The sequence below is a fragment of the Podarcis gaigeae genome (genome assembly GCF_964106915.1).
Source record: "Podarcis gaigeae genome assembly, chromosome: 4".
In the NCBI taxonomy this organism is placed as follows: domain Eukaryota; kingdom Metazoa; phylum Chordata; class Lepidosauria; order Squamata; family Lacertidae; genus Podarcis; species Podarcis gaigeae.
This window is the reverse complement of record NC_139677.1, coordinates 66,128,053-66,142,740: the sequence shown is the minus strand read 5'-3', so window position 1 is coordinate 66,142,740 and position 14,688 is coordinate 66,128,053. Positions and strand designations below refer to the sequence as shown.

Below are 14,688 nucleotides of genomic sequence, written 5' to 3'. Positions count from 1 at the left end.
TTTAAGCCAAATAAGAGTGACCTGGGACCTCATCTCTCCGTGTGTGTGTGTGTGTGTGTGTGTGTGTGTGTAGTGAAATGTTTGCTGATAAGAGGGAGTTGCCAAACTAATACTGGTCATGTTGCTTTCTTAGCTGAGCAGTAGCATCTCATTTTGACTAGAGGAAGTTAAAACTTTTCTGCTTCTGCACTTCCCAATCCCTCCAGGTAACAGTGAGCAGCTGAATTGAGGCATGGTGTTACCCTTGATGGGTGCTCCACAGCCTAGCAGTTCGAAAGCACAAATGGCAAGTAGATAAATAGGTACCACTCCAGTGGGAAGGTAAATGGTGTTTCCGTGCGCTGCTCTGGTTCACCAGAAGCGGCTTAGTCATGCTGGCCATATGACCCAGAAGCTGTACACCGGCTCCCTTGGCCAGTAAAGCGGGATGAGCGCCGCAACCCCAGAGTCGTCCACGACTGGATCTTAACAGTCAGGGTTCCCTTTACCACAGCCTACTGTGCTTTCATCTGACAGCATACTATAGGCTATCTCATTATCATAGTTGTCCCCTTGACCTTTAAAAAGTGATTGGTTAAATAGTTGACAAGTATGTGTAAGCATTAATCTTTTTAGAACAAAAATGATACTTCAGTAATCAACAAGTTTGAGGCTTCTAATTTCAAAAACAAAGGAGTTCAGTTTGTCAGGGGCATATGAATTTTGTGTGGCCACCCAAAAAGTTCTGGCTTCCAAACATTATCACCATGCCCTTGCTTCAAGTGATGGGGTCCCTTGCTTAGAGCTAAGGAGAGGCCTTAAAAGATTCGTGGAAGGGGCCTGAGAACATCTCCAAAGCACTCTGCAGCTGCTGAGACAAATCTCCCACTTCTTCATAAGCTCCAAGCTTGGGAATTGGATTTGTGTTCTTTGCATTTGATTTTTGTGTGCAAGTTGTTTATATTTGAATATTTATATCTCATGTTTTGGGTTAAAAGAGCCCCCCCAGGAGCTTACAATATATTAAAAACATAAAGTATTGTAATAAAATAGTATTAAAACCCATCAATAAATCATTTGTGGCAGCAGGATGCAAAGTTAAAAGATTTCAAAAACCAGGTTAAAATAAGATATCGATCATCTATCTAAAGATTATGAGAGTGTGAGCCAACTAGTTTTCCTGGGGAAGGTAATTATATAGCCTTGACACCACTTCTGAAAAGGCCCTGTCCTATCCCCACCAATCATCCTCCCATCCATGGATCTGAATGGAAAGGACATGGAGCAGGGGATCTGATGATTATCCTAAATGTTGGGAAGACTTGTGTGGGTGGATGTGTTCCATTAAATAACCTGGCTGCATACTATTTTTTGCTTCGTAGGTAATTGTGCCAGGTTACTAACAACCTTAAATTGTGCCAGGTTACTAATTGGAAGCCATGTGAGCTACAAGAGCTTCCAGTTAATTTCCTGACATAGTAACAGAGTAAATTGATTTAAATCAGCAAGGAACAAGGCATATACAACTTGATATATTTCCTAAATCTGATGAGTATACTTCGTTGATTTACAACTAGAATATTATCTTCAGTGGTTTATTATTACAACCAGGCCTCCTTTGATTGACGTTGTCACAATGTGTAAATTTTGCATGCTTTAGTTTTTTTTTTTTATCTATACTGAGACCATTCAATTTAGGTTGTGTCTTACAATCAACTCTCCTAACAGTTTGAGTCTTGCACAAGACAGTGCAGTCTTGTAATATCTACTCAGAAGTAAATCCCATTGCATTCAAAGGCCTTTACTCCCCAGCAGCAGTCTAGGGATGGCAGCCTAAGTGTGGGAATCTGCACACTGGGCATTTTTTTTCCTTTTCTTCTTTTTTCCAGTATTGCTCCTTTCTGTTTCATTCTGCCTTGGGCTAGCTCCACCATCCTAAAAACAAAAAAATACAAGATTTGATAGTAACTGGACAGACAAGGGAAACTTATTTTCACCAGGTGAACATAAGCTTGTGTTTCGAGCAAGTATTCATATCTGATAAATGAGCAAATCATTTCTTCATTTACATAGAGAAGAATCCTTTAACTTGCTGTATCTGGAAGATACATTGATTTGCTTTAGTGATTAAGACTGCAACCCTAATGTTAGGGGAGGAGCAAAATCCAAAGGAGAGTCAACTGCCTTAATTGAAAATCCTGCGAGTTGAGCTAGCAGGATGAAAGCGAGAGTGGTGGAAGGCCTTTGGGTTCTTCCGTCCATTTCCTGCTGTGTTTTTCTGTTTTGACATTTCCCTTTCCATTTTTGTTAGAGGGAGTGGAAGAAGAGATTTAAACATGTTCAGAAGTGTTACTTAAATAAATAAACCTGGTTTGGGTGTGTGACAGGAGACTGGGAGGACTCAGGATCCCAGCTCCTTCCCTCCATATTCCTTCTTGGACCATCCAGTGTTGGATGTTGGTTGGGCCAGAATGCTGGAAGACTCATTGCAGTTAAATAAGAAGGCCTCAACATTGGATCTCTCGCTCTCATGTTGGAGAGGTAGATCTGATCTATCCTAAGGCCCCTCAGATGCCCTCCAAGAGACCATAGTATTGCAGTCTGAACTATAGGACAAGCATGTGGATAATACATAACTGAATATTAATCTAATTATTTAAGAGAAGTATACATACATACATATGGACACATTTAAATACCATCCTTTATCCTGGTTGGATATTAAGGCAGTGTATAATCAAATTATATTGTAGTATGAGAGACAACTAGAAGATGATATCAAATAGAACCCCTAAAAGCAGAACTAGAAATAAAGCCAATTTAAATGCCTGGCTGAGTAAAACTTTTGCCTGGTGCTGAAAAGAGTGCAGCATAGGTGCCATGCCAAACCACTTTAGGGACAACATTCCATAAATGGGGTGCCAATGCTGAAAAAGCAAACTCCTTTGTGATTGAGTAAGAACAGAAGAAGAGCCCTTTAGTTCAAAGGCCTGTCTAATCCAGCATCTGATTTCTCACAGTGGCCAACTAAATGCCTCCCAGAGTCCCAAAAGTAGGATATGAACAGAAAAGCACTCTCCGCTCTTCTGATACTGGTATTCAGTGGCTTGCTGCCTCTGATCCTGGAGCTCCTAAGTAGCCATCATGATTAGTAACCCTTGGGAGACAAATTCATGGCAGATAAAACTAATTAAAACTCTAAATTGGTAGTCATTAATACATCTTGTTGCAGTGAATTCCAAAGTTTAACTCTGTTCTTTGTGAAGAAGTCCTTTTCTTTGTCTGTCCTGAATCTCTCAGCTTCATTGGATGACCCTTGCTTTTAGTATTATGAGAGAAGAAGGAAAAACTTCTCTCTATTCACTTCCTCTACTTGGTGCTTAATTTTATTACACTTTTATCATGCCTGCCTTACTCTTCCACCACTCCACTACCAACTGGGTTCAAATGTTGTAGCTGTTCCTTATAGGTGTCTTGCTGTAGCACTCTGGTAATTTTTGTGGCTCTTTTCTTCACCTTGCCCAACTCTACAATATCTTCCTTGAGATGCAGCGACGAGAGTTGTACAGAGTTATCCAAATGTGGTTACACCACAGAAAGGCACCACAGTATTGGCAGCTTTCTTTTCAATCCCTTTCCCACTGACCCCTAACATGCCTTCACCACTGATGGGGGCACCTGGAAGGGCTTCAGCAGAATTCTCAAGGCACTGGCCGGTTAGTGTGGGAATACGTGTCATTTTGGTTTGCTGTGTGAAATGGATCTTGGCTGCCACTTTTTATACCAGCTTTAGTAAGGACCTGTTCATGTAAAGTATAACTTAATGTTATTAGGCAACATTTTTACAATTGCGTGCAATTCACGGAAAAGTTCTCTTGGGCCTTTATCCTGGAACAGCCAACCTGAAGTTGCAGTACTTCAAAAAAATGAAGACAGAAATAAAACCATATAGTAGCAACTATTAAACAAAATTCCCCCCCCCCCCAAAAAAAGACAGCTGTGCTAAATAAGCAGCTGGCCAAATTTTCAAGCATCATTGTTTTGTGGAATATTGAAAATATTTGACCATGGTTAAATAATACATAGTCAATTGACTGCTGACTAGTTAGTTAAGTAATGTGTCAGTCTTACCTATGTGTTGGAAGAGAAGGGGTTTGTTTTCTGGTCTGTGTAAGAGACCTTTTGGTGAGAGCTGATGTTTGCCTGCTGGAGGTGATGGTGCTCAGAGTGGGTCTACCCATGACTTTTTGATATGGGCTTGTATGAAGCTGTCAGGATTTTGAAAAGTAGAGGGTATTATTTTATATTATTTTATCTATTTTAAAGGGATGGTCAGTGAGAGAGGCCAGTTTCCCTTTCATTTACTTGTGTGTCCCTCATGAGAGGAATTCAGTTTCCACTGTGTGGACCTCTTAGGTATTTTTTTATTGTGGTCTATAAGTTAAGTTAAAAATAAATAAATATTCCTTTCAGTGAAGAGGATTAAGATGTAGAGGAGTGTTGGCTTGTTTGGTTGAAGGAGGTACAGTTGAAGCCTCCTTCATAATTATTTTGTGGTAGTTTAAGGTTTTCTGGGTGATAGTTGACTTGTTGAACAGGCCCTCTTTTAAGAGACTGGTGGGGAGGACCTTTTCTACGATAGCTCCAGGATCACTCCCTTTGAAGGCATGTTCCTTTTGTGAAAATGTTTTGAGAAAGCTCTTTCCAGGAGCTGAATTATTTTTTCCTAGCAGAAGTTACTAGTCTTTTTGGTTTTTTGGGAGGATGGGGGGTGCTGATTGAAACTACCGTATCTTGAGATCTCTTGAAAGAAACTGCCTATAGGGGGCCATAACATCACTGCTCATGTTGAATGGTCCATCATCCTCTGCGGAGGATAATAAATCTCTTGGCCCTACTGGTGGAACATGGATATGTCTCCACAGTTATGCTGGACTATAGAATTACATGGAGCAGAGTAAGGAAAAGGGAACATTATTGCACCCTTCTCCATATCTAGAAAGGATTATTTGGGTTTGTCTCTTTGTCCCTTGGCTTCCAAAGTGCTCTTAGTGCATGAACAAGCTCTAGATATCTATTTTGTATTTATATCCCACTTTATTTCCCTAACCCTACATGGTTTCACAGATATAGTTAAGTGGAGAAACAGGTATTGGCTGATTGAGGTGGGTTGTTGAACAGAGTCGCAATTCTACTCTGAATCAAACAACTTCTCCACAGTGGCTATCAGGGGGAAGGAGGATCATTCTAGAGGTTAGGCCGGACTACTGATGGTGCTGTGTGCATCTTGGGCTTCTACAACTGTAGGAATCATCCCTGATTTCTGCAAATCTGGGCTGGGGCTGAAGGCCAAAGTGCAGGAACAGCCCCACACCTGAGCTACATTTATATTTGCAGGTCTGAGGAGCAGGGGATTTTTCTTGACCTTGCATAGAGAAGAGGAGAAAAGTCTTGGTGACCAAGTTGACTAGCAAGACCAGCTAAGATTTCTAGACTTCGGGTTGCACATGGGTGTTTTCTTCTCTCCCCACTTTAAGCAATATTCTTCTTTTGTGGTTTCCATAAACTGGAAAGTGGAGGAGATAATTGGAGCCCCAGAGAGAGGAGAGTCTGTGAACCCAGGGCAGAGCCCTAAGAGCCAAACCATGGTTTAGCCATACTATCAGAACCAGGGCATATGTGAGGCTTAGATACCCGTGTGGCCAAGATTACAGCATGAAATGTTGCTTAGATTACATTGCTTCCCTTTACAGTGAGAGTGCTTGCATTTTATTTTAGCCAAAGCAAGTTTTCCTGTGGTTGTGAATAAAACTTATGTACAAAAAGCTTAGAAATGAGAAATGATAATGGCAGAACATCTAGTAGCTGAAGGTGGGGCTTTGAAAACAGTGTAGCCCAGGGCTTGGCAGCTGAAACTTAGTGCTGTTGTCTAGGAATCTAAAATCACTTCCCTTAAATTCCTTACCAAAAAATAAAAGTAAAAGTCTATCTTCTTGATCTTTACTACATGAGTATGACAAAGTTAACCTGGGCTTTCTTGGTTAATGTGCACAAGTTAGTCCCAGTTACGAAATCGGTTTTCTTGATCACAGAACCATAAGCAGAATATTGATACTTCAGGATTCAGCTGCTGTGAAAAGAAACTTTGACTCCACTGTTTATACAGCTCTAAACATCTGTAGTGAGTCATAGCTTTTATGTTCAGTAGAGATACCTACTACATTCCTGTATCTTTTTCTCCTAGACAACTAAATGCTGGACGTGTTTGTGAGACAAACTGCTCAAAGATACCCAGAACTGATGCTGTACTTTGTTTAATATTCCGATCATGGTAAGATACACTTTTCTTCCTTATAGAATTTTATATCTTGACTTGTAGTTCTCTGTTTCCAAAGAACCTTCATTTGCATGCTAATCTGTTGGAAATGCACTGTGTTTTGTCTTCAGTTGCTGTGTTTTAGGATAACATTGATATTTGCTGAGAAACATGGTGTGCTCTAATGTGTCGCTCACTAGTGCCTGTGGAGTTAGTACCACAAATGGGGGATGCACATTTGGCTGGTTTTTCTGTTACCAAAGCTTGCATTGTACCCGGTGGTACATGTAGAAGACCCCAGGTTCTGCCTGTAGCATCTCCAGATTTAAAATAACCAGGGAAAGACTTTCTCCTTGAGGATATAGTGTGTCTTTCAGTTGTAATAGATGGCACTGCCTAGTGAACCAGTAGTTTGAATTGATATAAAGCAGCTTTGTATGTTCTTATGTGAGACAGTGGCTTGGTTTGCACAACAATTCGGTAAGCCAAACTATGGTGTACTGGTTACAGATAGGTAGCCGTGTTGGTCTGCCATAGTTAAAACAAAAAAAATTCCTTCCAGTAGCACCTTAAAGACTAACTAAGTCAGTTCTTGGTATGAGCTTTCGTGTGCATGCACACTTCTTCAGATACGGAAATGGAAGTCCATCAAAAAAAAAAAAAAAGGTATCTGAAGAAACGTGCATGCACACGAAAGCTCATACCAAGAACTGACTTAGTTGGTCTTTAAGGTGCTACTGGAAGGAATTTTTTTTGTTTTGACTATGGTGTACTGGGATTGTGTGAATGTATAGGAGCTCACACCCCAATTTGCTGTTCCCTGGTCCTTTTTGCTCCTGTGCCATACTGAGTTAAGCAGAAATCTGCTGCTGGCTCCAGCTCGTTGATAATGAGGAGAAAATATAACCATGAGCCTGGGTTCAGGTGACACACTAAGCCAAACTTTGGCTTAGCTCAACATGCCATGAGACTGGGGAGCAGTAAAGTGCCTGCAAGATCCCCTCTGGGAGTCTGCATGCTTGCATGGTCCCTGCTAAGCCATATTTCAGATTACAGTGTCATGCAAACCAGTCCAGTGTTACATACTTGCTCTTTTAATTTTAATCAAGGATGGGCAACCTGTGGCCTTTCAAAACTTTTGTTGGACCAGCCATGACCATTGGCCGTGCCAGCAGCATCTGAAGAGCAATAGGTTCTCCATCCCAGTTTTAGAATATAGCTTGTTCTTACGGTTACAGGAAAGCCCACTATTAGGCCAGTTTAAGAAGTCAGTTCTCACATAATCCAAAAGAGGATATTTATTATGGTACTGCTTATAATTAACATATCAGCTATAGGTATGAAGGAAGCATATTGTGAACTTTCTGATTTCAAATTCTACTTGCGGATTTTCAGACATTCTTACACTGCTCTTTTACTGCTGTTCACCTGTAATTTAAACAGGCACACTAGACCACAAGGTATTTATATGTCTTGTTACCAAGTTGGAGCTATTGTCACGTCTGTTTTGTATGGATTGAAATTGCTTATTCTTGGCCAAGAACTTGTGTGCAACATCTTCCAGCTATAGCAGTGAGAAGACTTCAACATAATGTGTAATAGTTATCACAGCACACTTTTGATACAGAATTTTAGGAGGTTGACTGTTGATGGACAAATTTTCAGTCTCGGGAAGAATGTGATTTCACTGAACTTCAGCTAAATTTTGTACCTCTTCATTAATGTATAATTCAGAGTGTTTATTCAAAATACCTTGTAGGATCTTTCAATAAGCCACTCTAAGCTGGGGGGGGGGGGGAGAAAATCATTCTTTTCTCCCCCACCCCCATATGAAATTGATCCTGCTATTCTCAACATTTAAAGCACTAATAAGCAAGGGATGGATATTGAGTCTACTTTCCCCCAAATATATTGTAAATGTATTTGAGGGTAGGATGGCATTTAAAGAAGCTGTAGTGCTCTTACTGGTTGCAAAGATAACATTCTGCTGTTAGGTTTCCTTACTGAAGAAACTGGAACCCTTTGACAAAGGGAACAGTGCAAATGTTGTCTTAACACAGCTTATTCTGCTAGTTATTTGAAAATGTTTTATAATTGGGTTTTAAGATTTGATGAAGAACTTCAGCAGTAGCTCTCAAGACAGTATTTCCTTTAGCAGATGTTAGGCTAGTTAATATTTACCTTGAGGGTACATGTCCTTACCATATGGCTTAATCTTTGGTATGGGTCTCATATCCATATCTTCTTAGGAAAGTCAAATATCCTTGCATAAGGAACTCCTTTTGTTATTTTGAGGTTTGGGGCCTCTGAACCTTTAACACACAAATTTATTTGCTTAAATATCCATGTTAAAGTGCCTTATAGCAAATTATCCATCTGGACTAAAAGAATGATCTTAGTCTGGTCATTGAATGTAACATCTGAATATGGAAGTAGATGAGAATTCAGACTGACAGTCCTACAATGTGAACGATAAGATTTGTTTGGCTCTTTTGTTTCCCCCATCTTTCGTGGGTGCTCTAAACTATGTACAAGCAGAAGAATGATACAAGGCACAACTGGTGTGTAGTATCACACACCCCTCAGGCTAAAAGTTGGCTCCCTTCCAGTTGGAGGGGTTTTGGGTGTTGGGTATGCTGGTTCATCGCACCCAGATCCCACAAATCACAGAAGGAACTGCAGATCCCTGTCAGTTCAAATGGCAGACTGGGAAATTGGTAGGGTTGGCAGAGGTAGTAAAGTCCAAACCACAGAGTCCCCCAGGATGCTTGCAGAAGCCAGCTTGAAAATTTGTATCCTTTGTTTATCTTTAGCACTAAATCAGTAGCAGTTGCGGGAAGCTGTTGAACACAACCATAGCATCTGTACATTACAGTAAGATAAGTGACTGGCTATCCAAGCAGCAGAAACACCTGTGAAAACAGTGGGGTGGGAGACTGTTCACCATCAACTTGAAACTTCGAAGAAACTGCTGATGTTTAAAGCTAGGGCAAGAGACTATATCTGTTAATTAGATAATTTACCTCTTTTGATATTGCAATTGTTTTAAATACTGTAGTCACAGGGATTAGTTGAATGTCCAAGGACTTCCTTTTATAGGTGGTGTTGAGTCCACCCATCTATTCTCAGCCTATTGGACAGTAAGTGTTGGCTAGTGCCTCTAGTATGTCAAAGACTCAAAATTTTATCTATCTCTAGGGCAGGCAGTTTGAAGCAGACCATGGCTGAAACTGTCAAAGTTATCCACCTGTTCAGACAACTGATCTTATTTATATTGGTGTTCTAACCACTAGCTTTGAAAACCTGTTTGTATTTATCCTTCAACAGGCAAAAACATCTTCACTTGAATTATTTTTTTAAGCTCAAGGTACTCTTTAATTATTTTTAGTGATTTTTAAATGTGAATGATGGAATTGTCTGTGCATATTGTTTACTGTTCAATTTTTAAAGTTACATTGCATCAACATACAGACAATTGTGCTTCACAAATCAATTCTATAAATTTTAAATCATAAAGAAAATATGTGCAAAGTATCTGAGCAATGTTGAGATCGTTGCCAAGTGTTAACAAAAGCCTTAAGTTATGGTAATTGGCACAAGATAGATATTTCTAAAATAAATGAATGAATCTTCTCAATGATTTAAATCCTGGCCATGGTCTTCATTTATCTCTGCTCTAACTCTCGGGCATCGGATCACATGCTAGCTACAGCAGTGCAAGCCAGTAGTCTTGATTCTTGTCCCTGTAATGGCCATTGCTTGCATCACATCTGATGTTCTTTCCAGTTTCCCAGTTAAAGGGGAGCATTGACGTTAATGCACAGAAATTGAAAAGGGGTGGTGGGATGAATCCAGAGAAAAGCCTGTGGAACAGGTTTAGAGGAAACAGGCTTTCCTACCCTGCTGAATGCAATAAGCTGTGGGATGAGGAGGCTGAGGAGGAAGGAATGCCCCATAATAAGAGTGGAGGTATCTTTCTACTTTGGAGTAGGTGCCTCCTCTTGATTTTCAGGGATTTTCCTTCCTCCTCAAGACCTCCACCCACAATTCCTGAACCTTGGGAGAGACTGGTTTTTGGTGGGGGAACTGCAAGGAAATGAAATCAAAGCATTCCTGATATGCACATTTCTTCAATATCTCTCATCATAGGGGATTTAGGCTGCAATCCTAGTCCTACTTAACTGGGAATAAGCCCTACTGGATTCAGTCAGACTTACTTTTGTGTAGACTTGGTTCCATTGTGCCATTAGGATCTTAAGGTTCCAGCTTTCTCTTCTCCGCACCGTCCTGCCAACCAGGCACAACTGGAACACACAGTTGCATGGTTAAGAAACACACAGATCCCTACATTACTTGCATTTTTCACCAAGCTAACATCTCTACTGCATACAAGCTATGATTACATGGTGCGACAAATTCTGTAACTTGAAAACTTGCATATTCTTTTTTTTTAAATGGAATACCTTAAATGGAATATCTATCTTGTGGGAGCAGGCAAAATTACAGTTTTAGATTTAAAGTACCTGTTGTGTACACCTTCTGCATTGAAACTGCATAGTGAGCTGCCAAGATGGAGAGAAACCTGTTGCATTCTTCCCTGTGTGCTGCCACCTTTACATTCCTCTGCTATCATTTTTCTTTTATAGGTCTTCTAAAAGCCCTTTATTCTTGAAAAGTCAGTATTGGAGATGTGTATTAATGTCCTCTGAAGGAGACTGTGTTGCAGAAGCAATTAAACTGCCACATACTTGGAAAACAGATCATATAGACTACACTTCCAAGTCTACGTACCTCATTGGTATATTTTGTGGATGTTAAAGAACTGTATGGGAACTGTGTAACATGGACTTTGAGCATTTGCAGACCAGGGTGTGTGTGTGTGTGTGTGTCTGTCATAATGTATTTTTTATTGAACTATTGACTGAAGTCTCTGCTTATAGATCTTTATCATAGGACATTGTATGTCAGAGATATCAACCCTTGGCCATTCATCATCCAGTATTCTTAACAGCTGCTTCTGCCCAACTCAAACTCTCTTAATCATCTGAGAAAAGAGGTACACTGAGTGGGAGAGAATATTTCTTCTCTTTGTGTGCTGTAGATCCTTTATTCTTTGTCTGCCATAAAGGAAACCTGCAACTTCCAAAGTTTGCATGATGTAATTTTAACCTGTCGCAAACCAGGGATTTTGATTCATAAGAGAGAGTGGCTTAATATAGCTGCATCTTCTCCAAGATTTTGAATGAAAATAGCACATCCAGTGGCCAATATATTTTTCACCTGAGGGCTGCATTGTTGGTTAGCCACCCGTCTTGAGGGCCACATGCCAGCCGTGGTAATGCCCTGTGCATACTTAGTGTGCACACCGAGCACACTCTCCGACATGCTAGCGTGCACACAGCCCTTTCCCCTATTTCCAAGGCAGAGCTCCACAGCACTGAGAGGGGGAGATAAAGTGCTTCAGAGATCAGTCTCTTAAATAGCAGGCAGAGTCCTTTATATTATAATAATATAATAATTTATTATTCATACCCTGCCCATCTGTCTGGGTTTCCCTAGTCACTCATTACTCCAGGTCAAAGGAGTTGGTGGGCAACTTCTGCAGTTTGCTGTGCTGGATCTGGACTACAGTTTAGTCACTTCTTTTATTCCTTGTATACTTGGCAGGATGCTTTTACATGTGTGTCCGCACATTTACCCTGACTCCAATTCTCCACCCAAACACTCCTGTACAGAGCAGGGTGGGAGAGGTAAGTACACATCTTGTTTAGGTTCAGGGCTAGATGAGCCTAACCCCAATCTAGCAATTACTAGTTTGCCGAGGTTCAGGTCTAGTCGAACAGGCAGTTTAACCATTTTGTGCTTTTCAGCTTACTACTCTATCCACAACTGCTCACAGGTCTCCAATTTGTATTTTCTAAATCAGAATCTTCTAATTACTACCACTACTGCTACTAATGGTCTTTTCTAGGAGCCCTCAGTAGATATTGCACTTTGCCATGTAGATCTTGCTCACTTGAATTGTGTGTGATGGTTTATTGCTGGGATTGAATATACTGTTGGGTTGCATTCTGCTTTGATTCCAGTAAGGTTTCCAGCTTCAGCATGAGCTGTGCTACCATCTGTTGGTGTATTGCTGCTGAAATGGAAGTGGGTTGTCATATTTGTGCAGATGCACTGCATTCCTATTCCTCTTCTAAGGTGTGAACTCTGTGCATTTCCATCTTAGATTCATCAGTGTGCCATCTCTAGACTCCTCCTCTGTCTAGGATCTGTTTTGATAAAGTTTTCTTTTGTAGACAGACACACTCACTCCAATGCACACAGTCACTGCACAAAAGAGAACAAGACAAAGGGGGAAAAATGAGAGAGGAAGGACAAAAAGGAAGATAGGCAGCAGAGCCATCAGTTTTCATGACTTAAGGAAGCTAACAATACTTTGTGAAAGAATTTGGGTTTTTGCATCAGTTGAGCTCTATTTTTCTTCGCCTCTTGGTTTCAAAGGGTATTCCAGCTATTGTTCAACAGCTTGGCTATGAGTTGCCTTCTAGCACTGTAGAATCATTTCCATAGCATATCTTATAGATAACAGCAACTCTCTGTATCTTATAGTAGGTGAAGAAGACAGTGATGGAATTGGAACATAATACGAAAATGCTGAAAATACATGCAATATTTAAAAATAATATTGACCCAACCTTTCTCTAGAATTGTACCCCAGTTGGGAAATGCCACAGCAGGAGGTCTAGGTCATAATCAAGTTTTAGATCTCTTCAGAAATTACGTATCAGTCACTGAAACTTGGCTGGTGCAGTAGGCTGTAATATTTTTGCTTAATCAGCTACAGATCCAGGGATGACACATTTGTGATCACCCTTTCAATAGCAGCAGCATGAAGGATCTATCATGTTTTTTTCTGTGTGTTTTGTACCTGGCTCAGAGTATCTAGTTTGTATTTCAATGGATCTTTGAAAAGAACATAACAATTCAGAGTTGAATGTTGTTCCCATTAACTGTTGGGCAGAATAGTTATTAAATGGCTAAAAGAGGATCGTAACTGCTGGAACAAGTATTCTGTCCAAGGCAGTAGACTTCTGTGCCCCTCAAGCATTCTTTACTTACCACTACATCTTTAATTTTGGGATGAGGATTGTGTCCCTCTTTCCATCCATCTCTCCATCATTTGGATGAGACAGTTCTTCTGTTTCAGTGCAACTTGTTGAGCAATTGCCTCCTTAGCAGGTCTTTTGTAATACACCTTGTCTACCAATCCTTAAACATCAGGGCAGATAAGCTGTCAAGTACTGTATGCTTCCAGATGCGGTGGGAGGAACACAATGTCATGCTGTTAACAATGTTTTGTCAGCGCAAGCTATCTGCTTGCATGATGGAACAATCTCCCCTTTCTTCCCCTTGTTCTCTGTTGTGGGAGGGGATCTCCCAACACACACACCTCAAGCCGTTGAGGGGTGTGGGGGGCCCCCCTGTTGCACTACAGGAGACTTTGTTCAGGCTTCCAGTAGTGGAACTGGTTAGTTTAATTTGGCCCTGTATTTCCAAAACTGGGTGGGTGTATTTTCTTTTGCTTTGGGCAAAACTCATTTTGCTGTGGATTTTGCTTGATGAAGCTTTGTCTTATTTCAGGTGATCTTTTTGTCTACAAAGGGCTTCTGAACCCATTTTCAGGATGATCAGTACAATGTCGTGACACTGGAGTTCTGGTAAGCTGCCTTTAGAAGCAAAGGGAACAGGCCAAAAGGCTTGCAGAAATACAGGGTTCCCTACATTATATTGAAGAATGAGCTACTGAAATTGGTTTTAATAATGGTCTGCTTGGCTGTAACATTTGACAGCATAATATTGTTGGCATCCCTCTGTCTCGAGAGACAATGGAGTGTGCCTCCAGGGATGAAGTCAAATGGCTGCGTATAATAAGTATATTACAAAAAGAACGAATGGACCATTGATGTCCTGATTGCAGTGAACTCTGCACTTTGGGTTGAAAGTAACTTTTGTGGATTGTTTCTTCTGAGACAGTGGCATTAACAGAAACGAGGCTGGCAAAGCTTGCTTTTCTATAAGACATGTGCCCTGTCCAACATGTCCCAAAAGATGACTTGCATTTTAGCTTCATTAACCTAGAAAATAATAATAAAATTTGCCTTTTGGGATTGATAAGTGAAATTAGTGCCCATTATATTGGGATGATTTGTAGTAGACAGGAGCGTTTGAATTCATCTCCTGCTTCATATTCTGTGTAGTCTGCTATGGTCTTTTGTCCTCAGTGAAAGCATGCCTACCATCTTGTGTTTGAATGTTTTACGGGTGAAGGGGTAGAAATACAGCCTGGCTTACAGCAGATTCAGATGTGGCACATCCAAAATGTTTAAATA

General features: G+C 40.6%; 1 protein-coding gene across 4 annotated transcripts in view; it reads left to right on the top strand.

Annotated features, from left to right (window-relative positions):
* BCL9 (BCL9 transcription coactivator) overlaps positions 1-14,688 on the top strand; it is a 100,933-nt gene that overhangs the window by 68,397 nt on the left and 17,848 nt on the right. For 3 of the 4 annotated variants that reach the window (XM_083736060.1, XM_083736059.1, XM_083736058.1), the window contains exons 2-3: positions 6,224-6,310; positions 13,940-14,016. The gene's annotated coding sequence lies outside the window, so the exon portion shown is untranslated. Of the gene's footprint in view, positions 1-6,223; positions 6,311-9,622; positions 9,663-11,962; positions 12,046-13,939; positions 14,017-14,688 lie in introns of all 4 variants that reach the window. The other variant, XM_083736061.1, reaches the window with a different exon arrangement.